Source organism: Xiphophorus couchianus, chromosome 21, assembly GCF_001444195.1.
Source record: "Xiphophorus couchianus chromosome 21, X_couchianus-1.0, whole genome shotgun sequence".
NCBI lineage: Eukaryota > Metazoa > Chordata > Actinopteri > Cyprinodontiformes > Poeciliidae > Xiphophorus > Xiphophorus couchianus.
This window is the reverse complement of record NC_040248.1, coordinates 4,021,239-4,045,037: the sequence shown is the minus strand read 5'-3', so window position 1 is coordinate 4,045,037 and position 23,799 is coordinate 4,021,239. Positions and strand designations below refer to the sequence as shown.

General features: G+C 38.3%; 1 protein-coding gene across 1 annotated transcript in view; it reads right to left on the bottom strand.

Annotated features, from left to right (window-relative positions):
• LOC114137074 (cadherin-18) overlaps positions 1-20,291 on the bottom strand; it is a 129,199-nt gene extending 108,908 nt beyond the window's left edge. Inside the window, exon 1 of the mRNA XM_028005587.1 lies at positions 20,050-20,291. The gene's annotated coding sequence lies outside the window, so the exon portion shown is untranslated. The remainder of the gene's footprint in view (positions 1-20,049) is intronic.
• Between the last annotated feature and the right edge of the window lie 3,508 nt (positions 20,292-23,799).

Genomic DNA, 23,799 nt, shown 5'->3' with positions numbered 1-23,799 from the left:
GAATAAGTTGTCAAAAATGGTGGTGTCAGCTGGACTACCTCCACATTATTCACCTGAGTAGAACAGCTAATTGTTTCACTTTTGGGTTATTCCACATAAACTAATAAATTACATTTGAGTTTGTGGTCTAATGTGGAAAAATGTGGAAAATGTATGAAAACACCACAGTCCTAGTTTCTGAATATCACCATAATACAATCCTTCTGCATAATGTCTTTTTATACCTAAAATTGGACCACAATCGAATAGATGTGAAGAGTATTCAGCAGAAACTGCACTTACTAAACAATATTGTCAAACCAATAACTTTAAATTAGTTTTGTCAAATGAAACTTCTGATCAAAACATAAAAGTTCAGACTGATATACTGGCAGTGCTTCATTTTCCACATCTATGTGACTCTATCAAGTTTTTCCAAATACCTAACATCACATCCATAGTTCCCCAATTTGATGTAAAAGTACTTAAAGATTTCTCCCATCAACTTTAGCTCACTTTCCAACACCTGCAAGGCTGGAATTTTGATCATATTATATAAGCACAGGATGGTGGGCACAAAATTACTTGAAGATCATCTAATAATCATGAACTGGCTCTATGCATGTCACGGCCCAAGGCCTGTCTTCTTGTCAGATCTAGATCTGAGGATTTGAGACTCTCTCCTTGCCTAATATTAGGAAGGTGAAGCAGGATTATATTTCAGGGTACAGAAAGTAAGAAATAAATTAAAATAAAGTGTGGCTGTTGATAAAAAGTAAACTATCATCAAAGTTAGTTGTGTGAACAGTGAAAGACAACTGTTTTTATAAGTTATGAGACAAGATATATACATATACAATAAAAAAATCTTTTTCTCATTAACATCAAATAAGACTAAGAATTTCTTGTTTTATTTCAGTTAGGAATACCAATGACCAACTTGTGTGATTTCTTTACTTCTGTTGAAATCAGACGTTTAAAAGTTTACACTCAGGCCCTTGAAACATTTTGGGAAAGGGAAGACGATGATGCCATGAATTTTTTAAAAGAATCTTTAAGGTAATTTATAACAGCTCTAGATTCCTGAAGGTTTCACATCTGTACGAAAAATTCAATGCAAGAAAACGCTATGGGAACAACCGGGCATTGCACCGTTCAGGAAGGAAATGGGTCCCGTTTTGGTCTGAAATGATCGTCCCCAAAACAAAATCCAAAGACCTTGCAAAATGTTGGATAAAGCTGGCAAGAGAGAGTTATGACTCAGAGTGAAACAAGTCCTGTACAGGGCGGAAGGAGTCATTACTTCAAAGGCAACACAAAAAGACCTATTACAATAAGCAACTGCACTGCAAATGTCTTAATGTTGGAAGGCTGCCTTGTGGTCTGATGTAACTAAAAGTGAAGTGTTTAATGCTATAATGAAGAAGGAAGGATGAAGGAAGAAGGCAAGGGTCGGTTTCTAAGCTAGCTATTTCAAACTTTTGTAAAACACTGCTGACCAAGAGCCCCAACTATGTTTGGTACTTCCACAGACAAATTAGCTCAACTTAAACAAGTGGAAGCCATGGCTATGCTGGCAAAAACAATTTGGGTAAACGATCTCGGTTGCTCCATGCAATACTCCCTTTCCCTCACTTCTGGCGTCCATCATGGCACCTTGCATGATGAAGTGACGTAGTTGCAAAGGGTCAATAGTTAATTTGTGGGCAGATCTGTGCGAGCAATGTGGCTTACACACCTGACTCAATTACACCGGTTCTGTTTGGAGAAATGAGGCAGAATTTCTCTAAGCTGTGGTGAGAAGCTTGACAACACATATAAAAACAGTTTGACCCAAGTCATACAATGTAAAGAGCAATTCTATCAAATATTAAGGAACTTTAGGTACATTTTGACTTTAAGAAAAGTTAGAATTCTCAGTCTGATTTAATGTCAGATGGTTAGAAAGATGCCTTCCTGTTGTTTTAACAAAGTATGTAAATAACTGCTTTCAGCTGTACATATACAGAAATATAAATGAAAAAAGTTTGGGCCTTGCATTTCAGTCATTTTTCAACCCCTGTAGTGAATTACAATAAATAAAACTCTTGTTCCAAAACTCAGAATAGCCTTGAAGGTAATTAAACCACTTGCAGTAATGACTCCCACAGAGTCATGAGGAGAAGACGGCGTCTCTGTCACCCCCCTCCCACCATCCTTCCCAAAGTCAACAGTAACTCGTCCTTCCGCTACACTACTTTCCAAATACCATCTGTTCTAATACTCAGTTATGCTTACCTCAAACCAAAAAAGTCCTCACATGAACCAGCAAAACAAAGCTTGGCATAACTGGAGCCTTTGATGTTTTCATCTCCTTGTGTTCTACATGCCAATCTAAAAAAAAAAAACAAACAACTTATTTATATCAGGAAATGCGTTTTGTTGTTACTGTTTCTTTTTCTCCCTTCGTGTTTAATTAGAAAACATGCCTGTACTCCTCAACCCCCACTATATGTTGTTTGGCTGCCTAATGAGAACTGGGTAGAAGATGTAAAATATCCCATCTGCTGTGTGTTTAATGGCTGGATTCTTGAGCTCTCATCATACAGCAGGAGCGCTGGGATGGAGCAGACAGCATCCATCTGCTGGCCACAGCACAAAAAAGAAACAACAAATCACAGTTTTTCAGCTCTCATCACCGTCATCACTCTCCACGCTAAGTGCAGAGGTGCCACAAAACATTTAGATGAGGGTCCATCAACAGTAGACAGCATTGACATATGCCTGAACGCAAGTCTTCAAGCCAGCTGAGTATTGCAGTTGTCAGTCAGAACGCTGATCATCTAATGAATCAGGCTTTTGTCAGACGAAAACAAAACGCTTCTCACAATCCAATGCGATGGACAGCCTTGAGTAATTCTTCAGCAGCAGTCGCTGTCTTCTTGATGTGATTCAAGGATGTAGAAAGAAGCTGAATTAGAATTTTATTTAAAATGAAAATCGTGAATATCATTGAAGTTATGTTGCAATTTGCATGTTTCCTTCAGGCTTCAGAATACATCAGAGAACTGACGCTACTGGCAAAATTAAGAGACTACTCCTTTAGAGTCCTAAACATTAAACTTCTATACACAATCCAAACACATACGCTGATAGATTTCATATTCATCTAAACCTTTTCCTTTTACAGTTCGAAACAGTCCTGGAGTTCCACCAGGCCAGTTGTTCGGACCAATTCTTTTTACTTCATGTTCAGTTGCTATGCAGATGGCGCTCAAATACACCCCTCAAAAGAATTATATAAAACCATTCAAGCAGTTATACTACAGCAATATGGAAATATATAAAACAGATGATTTGCCTGCTTCTAAGAGAAAACAAATATCTAATTCTCCTTCATGTGATTCAAAGATGTTTATTGAAAAGTAGGCTTCAAGAAGAATGATCGTTTCATCATTCTGAAAATAAATAATACATTTACCAAAAAGACAAAATCTAGAACCCTAAGATAAAACATCTAAAATCATGTGCAAAGTTAGCTGCTGCTTAGCATTAAAGAAAATGAAACAGCCAAATATTTAAAGAGTACAACAACTGTTTTTCTCTTGAGTCTCAGTAAGAATGGCTTCATAAACCAAAAAGGACAATTAAACAATCTTTATTTCTCTGTATTAAACTGGGATGTGAATCCTAGTTTATCATGGGGATTCACAGGGTTTTGTGCTCGGCAACATCACTTTCCTATGAGCAGAATAACGTTCCACTGATTTGTAAATAATCCCCAGATATGCTAATATGAAAAGTGTCAGTTAATATATAAGAAGTTTGTTGAGGTAAACTAGCGATTTTTTTTTTTTAAAGGTTTTATGGGTTCTAGTGGCCTTTATTTGAACGTAGTTTGACAGGAAAGAGGGTAATGAGAGAGGGGAAAGACATGCGGCAAATGTCACCAGGCCAGGAATTGAACCTGTGACCACGAGAACTAAGGCCTCAATATGTGGGTTGTGCTTTGCCCCTGCACCGCCACAGCACCCGAAACCAGCGAGGTTTGACCCAAATCACACAGACAATTACCCCTGATGCTGACAAATGTACAATATGTAAACTTCTGACTTCAAATAAAGTTAGAAAAAAATATATATATATATACTGCTACAATGTTTTCTGGCATTTATCTGGTAATTCTAACTAACCTAAAACAAGAGACGCTTGCTCCGATTTAACCTCAAAGGTGAGAAAAAAAGTAAATGTGTCTTTTTATTCAGTGTATGTAAACTTCTGGTTTTAACTGTAAAATCTATACATAGTTTGGCAATAATTGCAGACACTTCAACTGCTCTCTATTTTCTGTCCATGTGTACACTGTTACTGCTGCTACATTTTGTAATACAAATGATGCAAATTGGACTTTGACTAAATTATCTAAATTGCTTTACAGACGTAATGTGGAACAGAAATAGCAAATGAATTCTCATACTAAAGCAAAAGCACAGTCACATTTGTGTAGGTGCAACAGCAGCTACTCATTACACAGAGGATTCATCCACTTTTAAAATCTGAACGAGCAGAGCATCATTTCACTGACGATCATTTTTTAAGTTTAAAGAAATGATACCAGACCTGATGATCACTGTCATTACCGTTTGATTTTTATTTAATATCTGATGTTAAAATGGAAAAAGAGCAAATACTTAAATCATTGTTGATAGTTAATTTCATTACAATTTTCCAGTGAATTATTTCATACACGCCTGTAACACACTGTGAAAATTCACGAACACACAAAATGTTCGCTCCTCTCTCCCACACAAACGTATAAAAAAGCTGCAGATGGCGAGGCGCCGGTGGAGGACAGACTGTATCCTTGAAACATTAGAGCACATTAATCAAAAAAATGGTGGGGACCACAGACCTGAACTCGTAAAAATGAAAATGCATGCATTGTTTTTGCACGGAAATATGCCAATTAATTTAGTTTACAAATTGTTTTGTTGCATTCAATAGGGAACATAAATTTATCATCTAAATGCTTCCCATGGAACCTCAATCTGTGGCATTTTGGAATCATTTTATAGGGAATTAATGGGACATCCTGAGAATTAACTGAGAATTGTGGGCAACTTAAACAATCTCTACCACATCTAGACATAACAATAAACATGTTGGTTTGTCAAAGGCAGACAAGCAGCCAGGAGACATTTTTGTTTTAAATTTCAACATCACCCAACGTACCACCAACACCATCATAAGAAGTTACTCTACTTTACATATGGCTACAATAGTTTTACTAGAAGGTGAGGTTTCATGAAATTTTACTCTTCTATCCCATCTACCAACAGCTACCATAAGGAGACAATCAGTGTTATGCACTTCACTTGCCAGTTAATATGGCAAGTGAAGCCCTTTGCTTCATACAGAGACCTGTATCTTTGGCTACTGAGAAACGATTGCTTAGTGTAGGATGGACTGTGTTAAAAGTTTTAAATTTGACCAAATCACTAATATTTATAAGTGTGACCAACATGAACTGAACGGCTTTGTTCACTTCCTCCTCTGCCAATGCTAGAACCACAGACATATTACAATTGTAAAATCAACATCAACATTCACAGTTTCTTCTGTTCACTGATTGGTCTGGTAGAAATTCTACTGGAGGGAATCCAGTTCAATTGGAGAAAGCTCTGATGGAGCAGTGAAGAGTGGTACTGGTAAGATAGTTTCCACTGTGTGTATTAATGCGTATTTGGTGTTTGAACTATTAAAATAGGCAGTTATAAACTGTGTTTCATGTATTCACAAATCTCGGGTCTTCATGCATGGTTGTGGTCTGTAGCTTCTCACTGTACACTGTATTATTACGCCCCAGAAGTCCAGTGTTATAAGACTAACTATTTAGTTTCTGACAACCTTCATTTGTTTACAAAGTACAACCCACATATCAACCTTTGAATTCCTTTCTTCATGAAATCAACCTGGAAAGAGCAAGATCATCATATTTAAGAAGCAGCAATTAAACACATGAATGCTGACTGATTAATCACTGTTAGGCAAGTTTTCCATCAATCCACTAATCAGCAAATTACAGATTTCAGAAATGCTTGACTGAATGTCAAGCTCTTGGGATTAATGTTGTCCCTTGCCAAACAGAACAAAAGACAAAGACACAAGGTGGATTCAGGATGGTAATATATTCATATCACCTCCAGCACTGGGCTTCTCCTCCTGTTTGAGAAGTCTAAATTCAGGTTGAGGCCACTGGGGTTTGGCAGAATTCACACTTTCAACAAATGCTAAAACACACGGAGCAGGTGGGTTTTACAATGAGGGAAAACCACCTGTGCTCTCATCCACGAAGTGGGGCCGCGGCTATTCGCATTTCATACACAGATAAGCGTTCCTTCTCCCTGCCAGGTAGGTTCCCACATGAGTGGATGAAGTGTGAGCGATCTGGGGGTTTCGCAGATGCTTGCTGCTTTGCTTTTCAACGGCCCACAGCAACTCGTGTAAGTGTGTGTGGGGGGTTGTTAGGAGCAGCAACAGACAAATATGCCTCATCGTCCAAATAAAGAAGAAGTTGGTGAGACAGACAACAGAGACAAGCTGCAAGTGAATGGGCAGTTTAGCTAGGGGTTGTGTTGATACATTTCTTTCAATCTTTTAATCCAACTTTGAAAACTTTTAAAAGCGGAAATTCAAAGAGTTGCATTGCTTTCTCCTTCACTACAGTTTTCATTATTCTGAGTCTTCGAGTATTTTCTTGCATCTTCTTGCAGTTACTTTGAGGCTGATTGAAGAAAAATATATTTTACTTCTATTCATTATCTGTTTCTAGAGTTGCTCTTGGTGGCAGCATGTTGGAGTGGCTCTGTTAGATTTGAATTGTTCTATTTGTAGACTTTAGTTTATCTTTTGTTTGACACACTGTTTGAACACTTATTCTCTGCATTCAATGTATTGTTTTACAACTGGGAGCAGCTGATTAGCATCTCAAAATCTCAAATAATACCTGAACTACAACACAAAATCCCAGTGGAGTTGAAGCATAGAGAGAAAGAGCTTCAAACCATCTTTTCAATTGGTCATAATGGGCAAGAATCATATCCCCTACTCCAACATCTCTACCTGACTTCTGGCTAGACAAAAATTGAATGATGTTATCCAATACATGATATGGTGAAATATCGTCCGTGTCCGTGAACTGAGCTGTTAGCATCCCAGGAGACTCCTACTTTCTTCAGTCAGTGCGATTTTGCAGATTTGCTGCAAAACTAAGTGCTTTCGGAAATCCTTCCAACAACATCTCAATCCACAATAACGCTTTGAAGATATTTGAATGAAACGAGTGTATCTTGTTTATGTATATATATATAAAAGCATAGATGTGAGAAGTATTCCCAAGGTTATCTCTAAATTTCAGACTGTAGTGTTTTTTTCGACATTAGACTATAATGGAATGCTAATGAGTAATATTAATATTAATATTAAATAGCAAGCACATAATTTTAGTACAATAGCAGAAATTGGTAAGTCTGCGCACAGGTTTCAAGTGTCCAACACTGAATTAAATGACTGGTTAAGATGATAAGTAAGTGCTGAATATTTAAACATGAATTTATAATTACATTAAAAACAATAGATGCAAAAAGGGGCTGGAAACCTCTAGGACTGGACACATTGTACACAAAAAAGTGTCTTATACTACAAACAGTTGTGTGGGAAAAAACAGAAGCATCAATAAAATAATCTGGTTCGGACTGGAATGTTGTTTTTAATCAAATATGCCCAATATCGCAAATTTGCATCATACCCAATTCAACACTTTTTAAAAAAATGCAAATAGATGCCTCTCTAATTAAGTAAATTTGCAGCAAAGATAAAATATATTTTTCACTGGATATAAATTTAGGAGAAATAAGTCATTTTTCAAGCATTGGACATAGTAATCAACATTTAGAGCTACATTTTTTAAAATCAGCTAGTTGCTGATTAAGTGCTTTACTGCATTGTGGCATCTGTATTTCTGTTCTTTGAAGAATTAAATTAGAATTTGTTAGATGATGATCTCTAATACAGTGAAACAATCAAGATCTCATACTAACCTATCTACATTAAAGACAAAAGTACTGACAATACTGCTAACATTGATTCCATCAGTTTGATCATTCATTTAAAAGAAAACGTGAAACTTGGAAATAAGGAAGATTTTCGGTCTGTACATGACCTTTGGGTGAAGAAAGAGATGTCAACCGCCTACAGATTTTTCAACAAATTCGAAGTACATCTAAATTATTTTTCTGATTGTTAAATTAGATAATTGTGTTTACTTTACATTATTTCTCATTTTTCATTTAAGCGAAACCTTCTCTGACACTAGGGAGAAACATATTACATAAAACCATTTTAACATTGAAAATGATTTTATAGTGAGTTTAAAATCTGGCTGCCGGCACGAGGCTGTTGACTTGTTTCCCTCTAATTGCTTTCTGAGATTCATCCTGATACACAGAGAGCAATTTGACACTTTGGAACATGATCTGACAGCCTGGCAGCAGCTCCCGAGTACAGTAAAGCCCTTGGGGTGAGGAAGTGGGCAGATGTTGCAAAGTGAATGGTGCAGTCACAATTTTGGAAGCTGTTCCAATGAAATCTGATTATGTACTGCACATCTTTATGGAGCGTGAGCAGCAATAGTAGTGCATTAAATTTTATTGTTTTACACTATGGATGAAACAATGTGAATTATTATGGTGTAAAAAAATTATTAATATGAAAAGCTACAATGACAGAACTTACAACTTGAAAGAATATTAATTTGAGTAACACCTAACAAACTTCAGTGTATTTTATGAGACAGAAAAAGAGATGAATAAGTCAGAAATGAAAATGATGCATTGCTTTAAAAAAGTCTTGAAACAAAAATCTGATCAGTGTGAAATATATTTGTATTCAGGTAACTAAACATATTACAGAATGGTGCTTTGCTGACGTTTACAGCTCCAGATGTTTTGGGGTATGTTTCTACCAGAGTTGCACAACTTTCACTTTTGATGCACTTCCATTCTTAGTTGTCATTGTTTGGATTGGCATCAAGGGCGTGTAAATTTGCACTGCTGTATTGACACAATGTACATTACTTTAGTGTAACGTAATTTAACCATCTTGTTTTGTTTTGATATATAGAGGATATACAGTATATACATATGATATTTTAAAGCTCTACAACTGAGTCAAAGTGGCTGGATAATTATTAGCTAACTTAATCAGCTAATATATGCTTGTTTTTTTAAATATTATTTTGTCATGCAGCAGTAACATTGATAGCAGAAGGCGGGTTTACAGTTGATGCACTGAAGTGTGAAGAAGGGCAGGTTTCACTCAGGATTTGGAAGGTGCTCTTGCAGAGTAGGTTCTCCTGTACTGGCATATTGTTTAGGTAAAATGGTTAAACTTCTGCCATGTGTTTGCCATGAGCACTGCATGTAAATGTACCTTTCTCTGCAATTACAGCGGCCAGTCTTTGGGGATCTGTCGCTACTAGCTTTTCACATGTAGTTCCTTCTTTGTAAAATAGGTGTGAAGAAAATGATCCCGTCAGCATGATGTTTCAAATTAAGGATTGTTTTTTCAGGATGATGTGTTATCTTTCCTCTAACACCTAGCATGTTAGAAATTATACAAAGCTGGAGTATATTTCCTAATTAGGTTACTTCAAAAGCAGCAAGTTACACGTGGAGTGTAGATATTATTTTCAAGAAACATTTTAAAAGCCAGTTCATTCCAGTTCAACAGGATGTGTTACTTTTTAATGGCCGATCACATAAAATGCCAAGTTTGTGTTAAAACTGCTGCCAAACGTTGTTTATTTTTCTTACCGTCTAAGACACATGAATCTACATAAGCCTCCTGGCTGGTGATTTGGAAATGGATCTAAATTCCAGTGCATTCTGGAAAACAACAGCTTCAGCACTGAATATATTCTTTGCTGCAAGTATTCAAGTTGCATTGAAATTCCGATGGCCGTCTTAACTGGAGCGGACAGCCCCCCACGGCTTGCCTCTCATCCACCGCAAATCTGCAAATCACTATGGATGCCATGTCCATCACCTCCTCCTCTCCCTTCTTCTCTTTCTTATGAGGCACTGGCATGGTCCAATTAACATCCCAGCTATGCGTCGTGAAGGGTGAGCCGGCCTGGCAGGCGTGCAGCACACTAATGTTTTATCAGTGCCACGCATCTGGGTTTCTCTTTGCACTGCGACACTGACAACTACCTGACACGACTCCCCCCTTCCACTCTGTCAGGACTCTACACAGCTTCTAAAATAGACTCTATAAAGTAATATATGCAGGGAATGCAAATTAAAAAGCCACTCTGCTGCTGTTCCACAGTGGAGAACGTGTGAAAACACATGTTTTGCACTGTTGTTTTATTCAATCCCTGTCATTTTATGATCACTCCAATAATGTCCATCAGCATGCTTTCACTCCATTCTGCTGAGCTCTCCTCCAGCAAACTGCTGAATATCTGCCACCCCATTCTGTGTGATTTGCTGACTACAAATGTGTAAATGAAATGCCTGAAGCTTAAAATGTAAATCTGGCGGGGGGTAAGTGTGATACAAGACGCACCCAGGTGACTAGAACACAGCTCTTCCATAAAAAAAAAAAGGTGAGGCACCCAGAGTGAGACCAAAAGGCATTACCCATCAGCCCGACACTTTAAAGCAGAGAACAAAAATGAAGCACTTTAAGGCAGCCCCCAGGATGCCAGACACAAACGCACAGCGATTACATAATGACAGTTCATTCTTTACAGCTATTTAAAAAAAGTCAACGTCTCTGAGCAAACACTCACGAATGGGAGATGGAAATCCAAACCCTCTAATAGAGCATTAACTATTCATGCAGCATATTGGCAATCAAATGGCTCTGTTTTCATATTCTGCAAAGTCATTCTTCCACTAAAAAAGGGAACAAAAATGCAGAGGGAATAAGCTCATATCCATCAAACTGGAAAATATATTTTTTGTAGTTTTACAATATACAAAGCTATTCAAACTTTAAATCTCTAAGTGAAAAAACGACTTTTTTAAAAATCTTATCTTATGTTGACTCAAATACAGATGAGCAATGGTTTCCTGATGCCACAAGGTCAAAGTCAAACCCAACACGACACCTCAAGATGGTGCTGAAGCATCTTCTGCTACAAGTGGTTCTTAAACTAAGAACCTCTCAGATTCCCAATACTACACTGACAGAAAGTCAAGCTTTCATGTTTCTTGTAGTATAAAATGTACGGTCCTGTGAATAAACAATTTTACTATGATGAACAAATTACCATTTCTGGAGACCAACATGTGAGGATAGCGACATTTATCCCATTTGAAATATCTAAAATAGCATCTATTTGTGGCTAAGTATATATAGATTTACCTATTTGTTTGATTTTTCTGTGGAACACAATGTTTAAATATTCACAGAATATTTGCCTATTTATGTTTTTTTTTGTTTGTAGAGACCATCTGTTGTAAAGAATATACATCTTGGGAAGCTGAACTACCTAAGCAAACCACTATTTAACGCAACATCGGGAGCAGTTTGCCATCCAGCCATCATCTTCCACCTCATCTGGGTTTTGGTCGTGAGAGCATTTATTTTTTCTTGCCACTGATTGGAAGTGTGGAGTCATTTGCTTTTGTTTTTGTGCCAAAACAGTTTCCACTGTGTGCAGTTCTGGATCAGACTTCAGTGAAATTATTGACTATTCTATCACATTTATTTTCTGTTGATATTGATTTTTTGCAATATATATTGTTATTGATTTTACGCTCAGCTGTACCTATTGTCACATTCACCCATTTCACTCATTAATACACAATCTCACACATTCATCCACCAATAAGATGATCAGCAGGCAGCTTGTGGTTAAGTGTCTTGCCCACGGGCAAGACGGAATCAAACAAACAACTTTTTTAAGGTAAGACGTCAACTGAGCCACAGTTACCACAACATATACAAGTAGATTCTTTCCACCATGGTGACATAAATAAGAGAATGGAGATAAGAGATAAGAGAATGGAGCAAAATCAATAACCTGATACAGTTGGTGGTGATTTCAAAGACAGACTTGTGATATATGATCACCTGAATTTGACAGTACTGCAATATGATTTGAAAGGTCTACCTGTAACTGGTTATGATCAAACACTACGAACACATGAAGGGGAGCACAAAAACAAACTTCATTTCATGATACTTGACTGCTTAAATTGTATTTTGAGTTCTCAAGTCTAAAAGTTTTAACATTTACCAATGAAAACATCCCTGGAAGGTGATCTGACAAATTATTATCAAGAAACCTCTAAATCTGTTGGTTTTTGGTTTCCTTGAAGTCCGTGCAGGAGAAGGTTGTCATTTATTGCGTGCTCTTGAGATGAAAAGCATAAACACCATAATGCAGCAGCCCACTGTAGATGCTTGCCCACAATCAAACTTCCTTTTACAGTGCTGAGAGCTCTTAAAGGAAATGCTTTGTTGGTCATTCGTCACTGCCAGAGAGAGTAGGAGATGAATCATTCTAATGTTACTTTCACCCATACTGAAGAAACCCATAGTGCAATAATGTCAGAGTGATGCATACTGCTCAGTGTCCTACTGTAAAACTCGAACATCGAGATGAGAATATGACAAAAACATGGATTTCCAGCTAAAAGGCACAACACTTTCTCAATAATGGCTTTCTGATATCATTGGTGAGGCACATCAGAGATTGTATTGTGCTGTCAAACTTCGCATGAAATTAGAATAGGTCTCCTGTTGAGTTTATGTTATGGTAAAGTTTCAAGTTGGTGGAAATGCAGATTCTGAGAGTTTTGATCATCTGATGAGCAAACCTAGAGTGGATTTACAGAATAAAACAAGTTTTGTTTTATAGAGTAACTTTTTCTAAAATGCCTTTTTAGAAAAAAAGTATTTTTTTTCTAAAAAAAAATGCTTGTGACTGACAGTCAAATGTCAGTCACAAAGAGAGACTATCAATGCAAACTTTTAAATGAATAAAGTCATCACCAACAATGGAACCCATAATTGCAAACAGTAATCTTCAAATAATGTCTAACAGCAGCTGATATCATTGCTAACATAACTAAAGAAAGTTATGCATAGAAAATACAGAGGCAAGTCGTGTGACAAACCTACCATTCAAATAGCTGAGAACCAAAAAATACATATAAAAAGGTGGATTTTAAAACAGTAGCTGTACTATCAAGACATATCAGTGGGTATATATATGTTTACTGACAAACTATTAATGGCATTTGATTTTTTTAGAAGCTCTTATAATTAGAAAAGCAGGGAGTAGTAGGGTTGGGCACATCGTTATTCATTTATCTTGATAAATTTAGGTTTTTTCACACCTCTTGATGCAGCTGGTGTCCACACGTATGATAACAATGTTTTTCAAGCGTAGTATTTGTGTTTGTGGGGTTGTGATTGCTGTGCTATGCAGTCACAGCAACACCTAAAAAAGAAGAAATACATAGTTCTTATTTTCACATTTATAAGCGTCTTGCATATTTAATTAGAATTTACATGTCTGATAATGAATCTTTCTCTGTATCTAATGGAGTCAAACAAGGTGGAGTTTTGTCTCCTGTTTTCTTTTATAATTTGTCTGTTGAATTACATGATTGTAAGTCTGGGTGAACTGAGTTTAAGCTTCTTGTTAATGATTCAATACATGCAGATGTGGTGAGTAAAGTGAAATATTTAAGCCATATTCTAGGAAGTGATCTCTGTGATGTCGATACAAAGAGACACCTCTGCCAGCTCTATATGCCAGCTAATATGTTGGCACAGACGATGTTGTTGTTCTCCCTTTTCAAGCCTATTGTAATTCTCTTTATACGGCTCACTTGTGGTGCAACTATAGTAAAGCTGTAATGAAGAAACTGCAAGTGGCTTTTCAGGATGCATTTAGAATCCTCTTCAGGCTCCCAAGATGGACATCAGCAAGTCAAATGTCAGTCATTGAAGAACTACACGAATAAATTTGAGTGAGTCAAATAACCTAGTAATTAGCGCCTCTGTCACCTCTAACAAATAGATATCCTGGAAGCTTTTGTAAACGTTTGTTCTGTGATGGTTGTTTGTTCTCTTTTGTTGGCTTTTATTATGATATTGACTCATTTTGTTTAGATTAAAGGCTTATGTATATATTTTTTTATATATATTGACAGTAATTACTAGACAGATTAAAACATCAGAGCCAAATCTGAACAAAGGGTGTGTAAAATGAGAAAGCAGCACTGACCAATAATTTTACTGACATCAACAGGAATATCAAAACAAAACCCATTGAGGGATAATCTAATTTTCACTAGGTGGTGCTCTGTTTTCCCCGCTGTGAGCTGTTCTCACTCCTCGCTGCCTGTTTCCTCTTTAACTAATTTCAAATGAGCAGCTGCGTCTGCTGCCAGGAATCTAAAACGCAGTATTTTGTGCACGTTTGATGCTCGATGTGAGCACTCATGTTTGTTTGAGCTCAGCACACGTCCCTGTTGGGGTAAGTATGTCTATGAAATGTAACACCAAAAATGTTATGCATCATTTAAATCTGCAAGCCACACCACCATGTGACACGGGTGCATTCGGAGCAGGGGGATTATATTCCTTCATCACCTTCTGGATTTAAAGAAACGATGGCATCATTGACACGGCTCATCAACACTTGCCTTTTCAAAGCCACAATTCCCACAGGAATCAAAGCCCTGAGTGGCAGGATGAGCCAGTCACTTACCAGGTTTTGTTTGGCATGATGGGAAGAGAATGTCGGGGGGGAAAGGCGTGATTCATCTTTTAAAAAGCCTTGCGGCTGTGCTGTTGTTATAGTAATCCACTATTCTCCCTCCTGTCTCGCCTGCGAGTGATGTGACTGAAACTGTATTGGGCTCACTGTAGCCACCTGGAGTGAGCCAATTCTACCTTGGACCATGAATCCTGGGGGCAGATTGTTTGTTTGAGGTTGTTTGCACTCAGTGTAAAGAAAGCTCAGAGTTTGCAGTTATAGCTTTCTTTTTAAGAATATCTGACCTTCTATCCATAAGTAGAAGAAGCTGACCTTAAAAGTCAAGATGATTTCATAATGTTATGTTTTTACGCCAAATCTAGCATTCTAAAACTACGTGTGACATGAATTAATTGTTCAAAGTAGAAACCAGGATTCTGAATTTTATTACTAAAGCTGTCAAAATAATATTACATATGAACTAATATTCATGCCAGTGAACAAAGAGGATATGACGTTTGAAAAAGCGTTGATTTCTTTTGAACAAGTGCAAAATAAAAGTGAAAGACCAAGAAAAAAACCACCAAAATCAGCTAATTTCAGAAATGCATCTAGAGTAAGCCTGTTATACATTTTCAACAAGGTTCTCATGGGTTATTTTTGCTTGGCAGTAGAGCTGGACAATAAATGAATAACAATACATGTCATGATAGACACGTCATAAACATCTTTAGATAATATGTCTGATCAAATATTCAATAGTCAATATATAATATTCAATGAACGCTGATCCAAAACCGCACAGCATTCAATGTTGGTGGCATCAACTCGCTCACTCACACTTTGGTTACCTAGCAACAACCTGTTGAATAACTTAGGCAGCAGCAGCCATCATGCTTCATAACTGCTCAAAAATAACAGAGCCATGGAGCAATAATTATTTATATTTATTGATGTGAAACACTTGTATCATGACATTTTTCAGCCATATTGTCCAGCACTGAAAATTCTGTGTCCTCTATGATATATTGACATAGTCTATTCCATAAATACTAAGAGAAAAAGGTGAAATGTCTGGGATAAAACTCTTCACTTAACATCTGACTGGCCAGTTGCAGCAACATGTTAGTGTAATGCTGCTATACTCTTTAGGTCAGGAAAAGTACCACACTTCCTAACACATAATTTAAAGGAGTTTTAAACTGCTACATCATTATGATGATGGTTTAAATAAACTTGTTCACCTTGCTACTTCCTGTCGTCTTCTTCATCTTTTCTGGCAGTAGTAACGTTTGGTTGTTGATAACATGACTCAAGATGCAAAAAAATGTTTCCATAGCTTTTTGTGAAATGCACAAATTTTGGTACAACCAAAAAAAACAAAACAAAAAACACCTCATCCTAGTGCAAAAATGTTTTATTGAAAAATGTGAGTTTTCTGAAATTGGCATGTTTCCATTAAGTGAATTTATTTTCATAATTCAAATTTGTACATTTATTTAGTCCAGTGTTTCCCAACCCTGGTCCTCCAGACTCACTGCCCTGCATGTTTTAGGTATTTCCTTGCTTCAGTCCAGCTGATTTCAATTGATGACTGATTAACAGGTGTTCGTTGAACTGCAATCAGTTGAATCAGGGACATTAAAGCAGGAAAACCTCTAAAACATGTAGGACAGTGTGCCTTGAGGACCAGGGTTGGGAAACACTGATATAGTGAAAGAAAAGGCAGCTGCTTCTGGGGTGCCTAAAGAATAACTTTAATGTTCCTATTGACAAAATGTTCAATGACTAATGTTTTCTATTTTTATTTGGGATAAATACATCTGGAAGTTCCTTTTATTAGGCTCTCATGTACAGATGACTGCTCAAAGCAACATTGCATTTAAAATGGGGCTTAAAAGTGTAAGACCAATATGATGGAAAGTTTTGGAAAAACGAGTGGTATACCTGTGGAAATCTGCTCCATACCTTCACCTTATATGAAGGTAGCTTCCTTAATTAACAGTATAGTTCCGGTAAGTCTAATGTGTGATGTAAATTGCACTTTTTGAGGTGTCAAATGATTATCAGCAATACTGCAAATTGCTGCCATGCTGAGCAACAAACTCCATTAAAATGTATGCTGTGTTTTGAGTGTGACTGATACATAAACAAGCATTCACACTTCGGTTGACACAACACATCAGGGGTACTTGTCACAATGAGGATTAAAGCGATTAAAACTGTTAATTTTTATTGGGGTTATCACAATATCTGCATCACATGCCAGCTTGACTTGTAGCATTCAGGTGTGTGTTTAGAGGAAACAATGAATCATCTGAACCGCTGGGCACCAATAATGGCCCAATTAACCCCGAGACTCTTTCATTCACAAGGCCAGACAAACATGCACTATTATATAAACAAGCCGTGTCAGAGGGACCAGTTTTTCATTTCAGAACATCTGCAGTTCATCTCGGATTACTACTGGGCAGCTGATGGCCTGTGAACGCCGAGGGGTCCTCCATCATTTTTATAGGTGGCCACTGACGCTCAGAGCAACTGGTAATCTCAGCTTCCAAATGGTAAATGATTGTTCCGTCTGCTTATTACCACGATGGTTTTTGTGGGTGTGTTTCAGCAAACTTATTTTTTTTTTATCAAAGCACTGAACCACCCTAAAAATAATTCAAGTGTGTTTTTAGTCCAACTATTCCTGATCAAATAAATGTTGATAATCAGGAAATGTAACCTAAATAAGCACTAAATCGAGTTATCTTATAATTTGTAGTGGTATGAAAACTGCAACGACTGCTTTAAAGCAAATGTGATACCTGGTATCGAGTCGTTTACATCACTGCCTGGAACCCAAACCAATGAAGGAAACGACTAAATAAACTCCAAAGATGACATGAGCACAACTTCCTTTTCACAAAATGCAGACATAAATTGAGTAACATTAGACTGTAGCAGTAGGATATGCAAGAGTTCCCTTGTCTTTGGCAAAAGATCACAAGCCATTTCTCCCGCTAGCGTTAGACTACTGCATTTGTATGGGTTGCAGTTACCCATAATGCCCTGTGCTGGAGTCTGCTTCCTGCTTTTGGAGCGCTCTCCGGCCTGCTTGCACCACATATGCATTCGAATCGTCCCAGACTTCACTTCAACCGAACCGAGACTGAGGCTTTTAGGCAGACCAGAGTTCACTTTTTTGTTCCGCGTCTAAACAAATGGCTTGGAGTTCAACTGAAACAGACTAAACAGGACTGGTGTGAATGCACCACTGATGGATGAAATAATTTGAAAATCCATTGCTCATTTTTATATTAAAAGGTGTTTTATGAGCTAAATGAGGTCTGTAAGGGGGGCAAATACTTTTGTTTTCTTTCAGATGTGAACGCATAATTGTGCATACTGGTGGAGATAGACACCTAAAACCCTGAAAGGATAAAGAAGGTAGAACAGATGGATGGTAAGTCAAGAGATTTTTCTGACCATCGCCACTAAAAATATCAATGTAATGGTGTTCATTTAAACCCATCCAACGTCTCAAAACACTGATATTTTTGTACATCTGGTGTGATTTATTCTGCTTATGTTAATATTCCAGAATGCTGCACTTGCCAGATTAAGCCGGGCATCTGACCAGAACATTTCAAACTCCAGCACTCGCTGTTTGAGCTTCTTCAGAATTAAGTGAGCTTCCTCATTTCCCTTTAACACCATCCATGAAAGTGTTGATGGCGAGAGCGTCTCTGAAAGAGACCACAAGCTGGTTTTCACTTCAAGCTAGCTGGAACTGTTAACTCATGTGCTACTGGAAGATCTATGGTCAGATTTTGGGGAACATTATGAAAGAAATGTACAAATAAGGTAAGAAATGACATGTTTGAGATATTAGTGAGGTGTTCAATCCGAGGCCTTTTTCATTTCAGACAATACTTCTTGTTTTATAGAATGTCTGATACATAAAACTACTAGTATCATCCTAAAAGCAGGATGATACCACCTTTAAAGTTGCATCACCCTTGAAGAAAAGAAACTAACTCTGGACACAGTAAACAAGTAGACTGAGATTCCCATGGTGAACAAGGTGGTTGCAGCATCATAATGTGGGAGACTTGTCATGTGCAAAGCTAGAGTAAAATAGTTCAAACAAGGTACCCCTCCAATTTGACTGAGCTGAAGCTATTTTACAAAGATGTTTGAGCAAAATCTCTTCAGGTATGAAAAGCCTTCCAAGACTATTGCCTCTGAAGAGGTGAATATAAATGTGCAGCACATATTTTTTTAAATCAAGTATCATTTTGCTTCCATATGTTTTGAGGTATCACTTAAAATCCTACTGAAATACATTAAGTATGTGGTTTTAATGTGGAAATATTTGCTTTGCATTGTAAATAGATGCTACCTTTACTGATAATTTAGTTGTTAATTTGTTGTTGAGATCTAGTCTACACTAAATATAGCAATAACTGCAATACCCAGAAAGTAAAAATCTCCAGGGCCCCAGTCAAGAGAAGGGAAAAACCATCTAAATCAACCCTCACCACTTCTTCTGCTTTCTAATGATAGAAGTAAAACAGACTTGAATTTGTTGGATTCAGACAGCAGCAGGCAAGTCCTTCCCACAGATAACGTTTCCTTCACCCACTGCAGCCCGAACACTCACGATGAGAGGTGAGCACCTTTAAAGGATGCCATGCAAACTGGCAGCCATACGGCTCTCCCTGCGCACAGCCGAACCCCGTCAATGCAACATGAACGAGGACACTTGCGCCGCATCTTTCCACGCACATCTGCAGAGAAATCCAAACACAAGACACACATTTCTTTCTTTCTTTTTTGCTCCCCTTCTAGAGGGAAGTGGACGGAGACGGTAGTCGGATAGACTTCAAATAGAGGCTGCAGTCCCTGAGAGTGGACTCCTGTTTCCTGCAGTGCGCGTAAATCCCAGTCTGGCCACACATTAAAGATGGTGTTGATGGAGGGGATCGGGCACCCCCTTAGACTCTTACTCTGTTATTCGGCCTGTCAATCATTCATAACTCCACTGAGGCGTTGTGTGCACTCATTACAGGAGAATAAAAAAACAAGAAACGACTGGTGCGCACAGTCCGCGCCGTTCTGTACGCTGGCACAGTCAAAACTCGCCTCGCCAAACGCACTTCATTTCATTTAGCCCGACTCCAATCTAATTGACCTGCTGAAGCCAATTTGCGGGGATGCACACGCCCGTCTAAAGCCGCGCGCACAGGCGCAAATGTCAACTTCCAATCGCTCCCATGCACAGACAGTACACAAAAAAAACTTGTTCATCTCCTTACCTGTCCGCGCGCACCCTCCTCAACACACGCGACAGCTTCCGAACGCAGAAAAGCGAACCACGAGTTAAGAGTTTGTCCCGTATTTATCCGCCCTCCTTCGGTTTCCCGCCTCGGTCAGCCCGCTGCCATCCTCACCGGGGCAAAGCTTCAGTGCGCGGCTTGCAGAGAGCCCACTCTCTGCTCTCCTCTTCTCTCCTGTCCGCGTGTGCGCGCGCGAACGACTGCGCGAGCGCAGGCACCGGCTGTGCGCACGTTCTCCAATAGAGCGCGGATACTGCGGCGGCTCAGGCCGACAGACGGCGCCCCATTGGTCGCTTTGCAGCTCAATCCGCAACTGCAACACACGGATCCTCTTCCTCTCCTACCTCCCCTTCTCTCCATTATCTCCCTCTCATCCTCAGCTCCTGTCTTTCTCTGTTAACACGTGATTATATAAGATAGTGATCAGGAAGTGATACCTTAGCTTCCCCCCCCTCTTGTCCCTCCATTCCTATTTCCTCACACACTCACGCATAAGCGCACACACAGCCCACCTTCCAAGGGTGTCCCAACTGAATGCAGAGCATCACAAGCCTGAATGGAAAGATGGACGTGCCTTGAAGGAGGAAAAATATTTACTTTCTTAGATTTACAAACACACCTTGTTTGTTTTTCTCCTCTGAGGTTAAATCAGATCAAACTTCTCTTGATTAAAGCTGGAATTACCTAAATTATTTCTATTTTCTAAAAGCCAAAATAATGAAGGAAATAATATGTCCGAAATTTTTATTAATGACCTCAATGACCACATTTACATACAGTGATTACTATCTCTTTAAATAATGAGGGGAATCCCAGACCATGATGTCAGGGCTTTGGAAACTAATGTGCCAGGTTGACTGGCACTTTTGACTTAATTGGAGGCTCACCTGTAGATGTATTTCAACACCTGGAACAAACTGCTTTCTGGTTTGACACAATGAGAAAGTCACAAGAAATCAGCCAAGATATTAAGAAGAGTGTGGAGAAAAATGGTGATGCTGGTAACTCGGGTAATATCATCCCAACTGTGAAGTGTGGGGGTGGCAGCATCATGTTGTGGGGCTACGGTGCACTTCATAACATAAATGGAACCATGAGGAAAAAATAATAAGTAGAAATATTGAAGCAACATCTAATATCAACAATATCCCCAAACATACAGCCAAAATGGTTACAAAACGGCTTAAGGACAACAAAGTCAATCTTTAAGTGATGGCCATAATCCAACAGGGAATTTATGAGCAGATCTGGAAATGCATGTGACTCAGACAGCATACAAACCTTCTCAGGAGGAATGGGCCAGGAGTCCAACAACTATGAGACGTTTGTGGGAGGAAACCCAAAATGTTTGACCCAAGTCATACAGTTACAGGAAATGTATGTAAGTATTTTTACTCAAACATGGAGAGTTGCCCCAATTTGCTGAGGAATAGAGAGGAAAGGTCACTTTATCGTTCTAAGTGAAAGGATGTTTGTGCTCCAGTTACTTTAAGTCCAAATTGGAAATAATTACCGTTTCTGAGGATTAAAATAATAAGGGAAGACAGCCACTCTTTGAACCTGGGGGGTGGCCAGTGTCCTTCCACTTCTTCCACCTGAGAGCTTGTGGCCGTGGAAGCTGGCAGCTGCGTTTGTGACATTTAATGATCAGTGTTCTATTTCAGGACCTTTAAAAATAGTAGCAAGATGTATGCAGTCTAATAATAAAACAGTTCTAAAAAAAAAGTGTTGAAGAAGCACTGGGGATTCAGTTTTAATTTTTATTGTCCAGAACCTCGACAGTGCCATTAGCAAAGCACAGCTTCCAATTATTTGTGTGAGTTCAGAAGAACTCAGGGACCTGTGGGTCTACATCTGAGCTGCAAAAGTCTAAATGTTCATGAAGTTTAATTTGCTTTGCTGGGCTTTGCTCTAGAGAGAAATATGTGCTTTAAATTCAAGGACATTTTTCACAACATTAAAGTTATGTACTTAACAAAACCTTAAAATGGCAGGGAGATCATCAAAATGTGGAAAGAGGAAAAAAGAAGCACCACGCTGGCAGTTTACACCCTTCATCCCAATACACATGCAATAAATTTAACTAATTATACAGTGGGACCTTGTTGCAGGGTTAGGGACAATAGCTGTTTGCTAGTGACTAAAATCCACAAATACTTGAAACTCCCTCTAAAAACACTTAGAGCTGCCTTTTAAATAGTTCAAACACCAAACATAGCTTATTATTTACACTGTGGAAACCATCTTGACACTATAACCACACAGGCTAACACCTAGAGTCTTTCTTATCTCTTTACATATACAGAAAGTCAATGTATTTTGAGAAAAGTTACTCATTTCACCTTTAGAAATGGAGCAAAACCAAAGCATTTAAGAAAACTCTATGGTTTTCTTAAAAACCAAAGAGTTTTTTATTTATTTTGGCCTTTCAAAATAAAGCTCATAGCAGTTCTGAAAAGCAAAAGAAGAAATCTTTCATGTTTAAATTTAGCAAAATTAGGTTTCAGAGTTTTAAATCAAACAATATCTAAACAAAAATTGGAATATCACTTGCATTGTATCTTTGACTTTGTTGACTACTTCCTGTCTAGTTATGACTGCAACTATTTTTTATTACACTTAAAATAACACAAAGCTAATTTACAAGTAACTTTTGAGCCAGATATAGGAGCTTGTTTTAAGGCAATAAGAAAAAATAAATAAAAATCCTAGTTCCGCCAGCAGATTATTTCATTATAACAAGACATTTTTCCCATAAGTTAAATAATCTGCCAGTAGAACTAGTACTATTTCATCAGTATTAAGGAAAAGCTCAAGTATCTTGCTCAAAAGTTACTTACATTTTTGCACTAAAAATTAGACCAAAAATACTTTGTGATTTTGTGGTTCTGCAGTGTGGTAGAGAAACACAGCTAAACAAAGAAGCCTTCAGACAGTTTTCTATAGGATGAAAGAGAGCACATACAGCCAGCCGCAGCAAAAGCTAAGAAAATATCTTAAGGAATTTTTGAGAATGAATGAGTCCATATATTCATTTTTGATGAAAATAAAGTCAAGCAACAGATGAAATTATTATTCCTATGCTAAGTATTCTTTTTCTTTTCACACATCATTCGTTATTTTGGCAACCGTTCCTCCACGCTCTGCAGCCATCACTTTTCAGTTTAATTGTTCACACTCTCCTGCTTTCCAGTGCTAATAGCACTGTTTTAGACACTTTTTACAATCACGCTGGGCAATTTTTTTGACTTTCATTCTTTCCTATTCTCTGTCTGTCAGTCAGTCAGTCACTCTCCCACCCACACTTTGAAACACTCAGTCACGTCACACAGGTACCCCTGGGCCAGCTGTTGAGTCTGCTTATGAATTCAGCTATGCTTTTGCTCTCTCTGGTTCCAAAGGGAAACTAAATGAATAATGAAGACAGCAGCGAAATGGGCAAGTGGAGGTGGAGGATAAGCACAAGAGTGAGGGAGAGGGGCCACTTGGGATGAGAACACGATGGAGAGATGAAAGGAGGGAGGGGGTGACTTGTTAGTATTCACCCATCAATTAAACGGTGGTGGAGGCATGAAGAGAATGGAGGCCGCTGCGTCGTGGACAGAGACACGAGGAGAGGGACTGCAGGCCTATAAACCACAGAGAGCGCTGGCTGAGGAGACAGATTAGGCACCAGAGACGAGGAGGCGAGAAGTGCGATGAGGATCTGGAGGAAAGTGGACGTGGGGA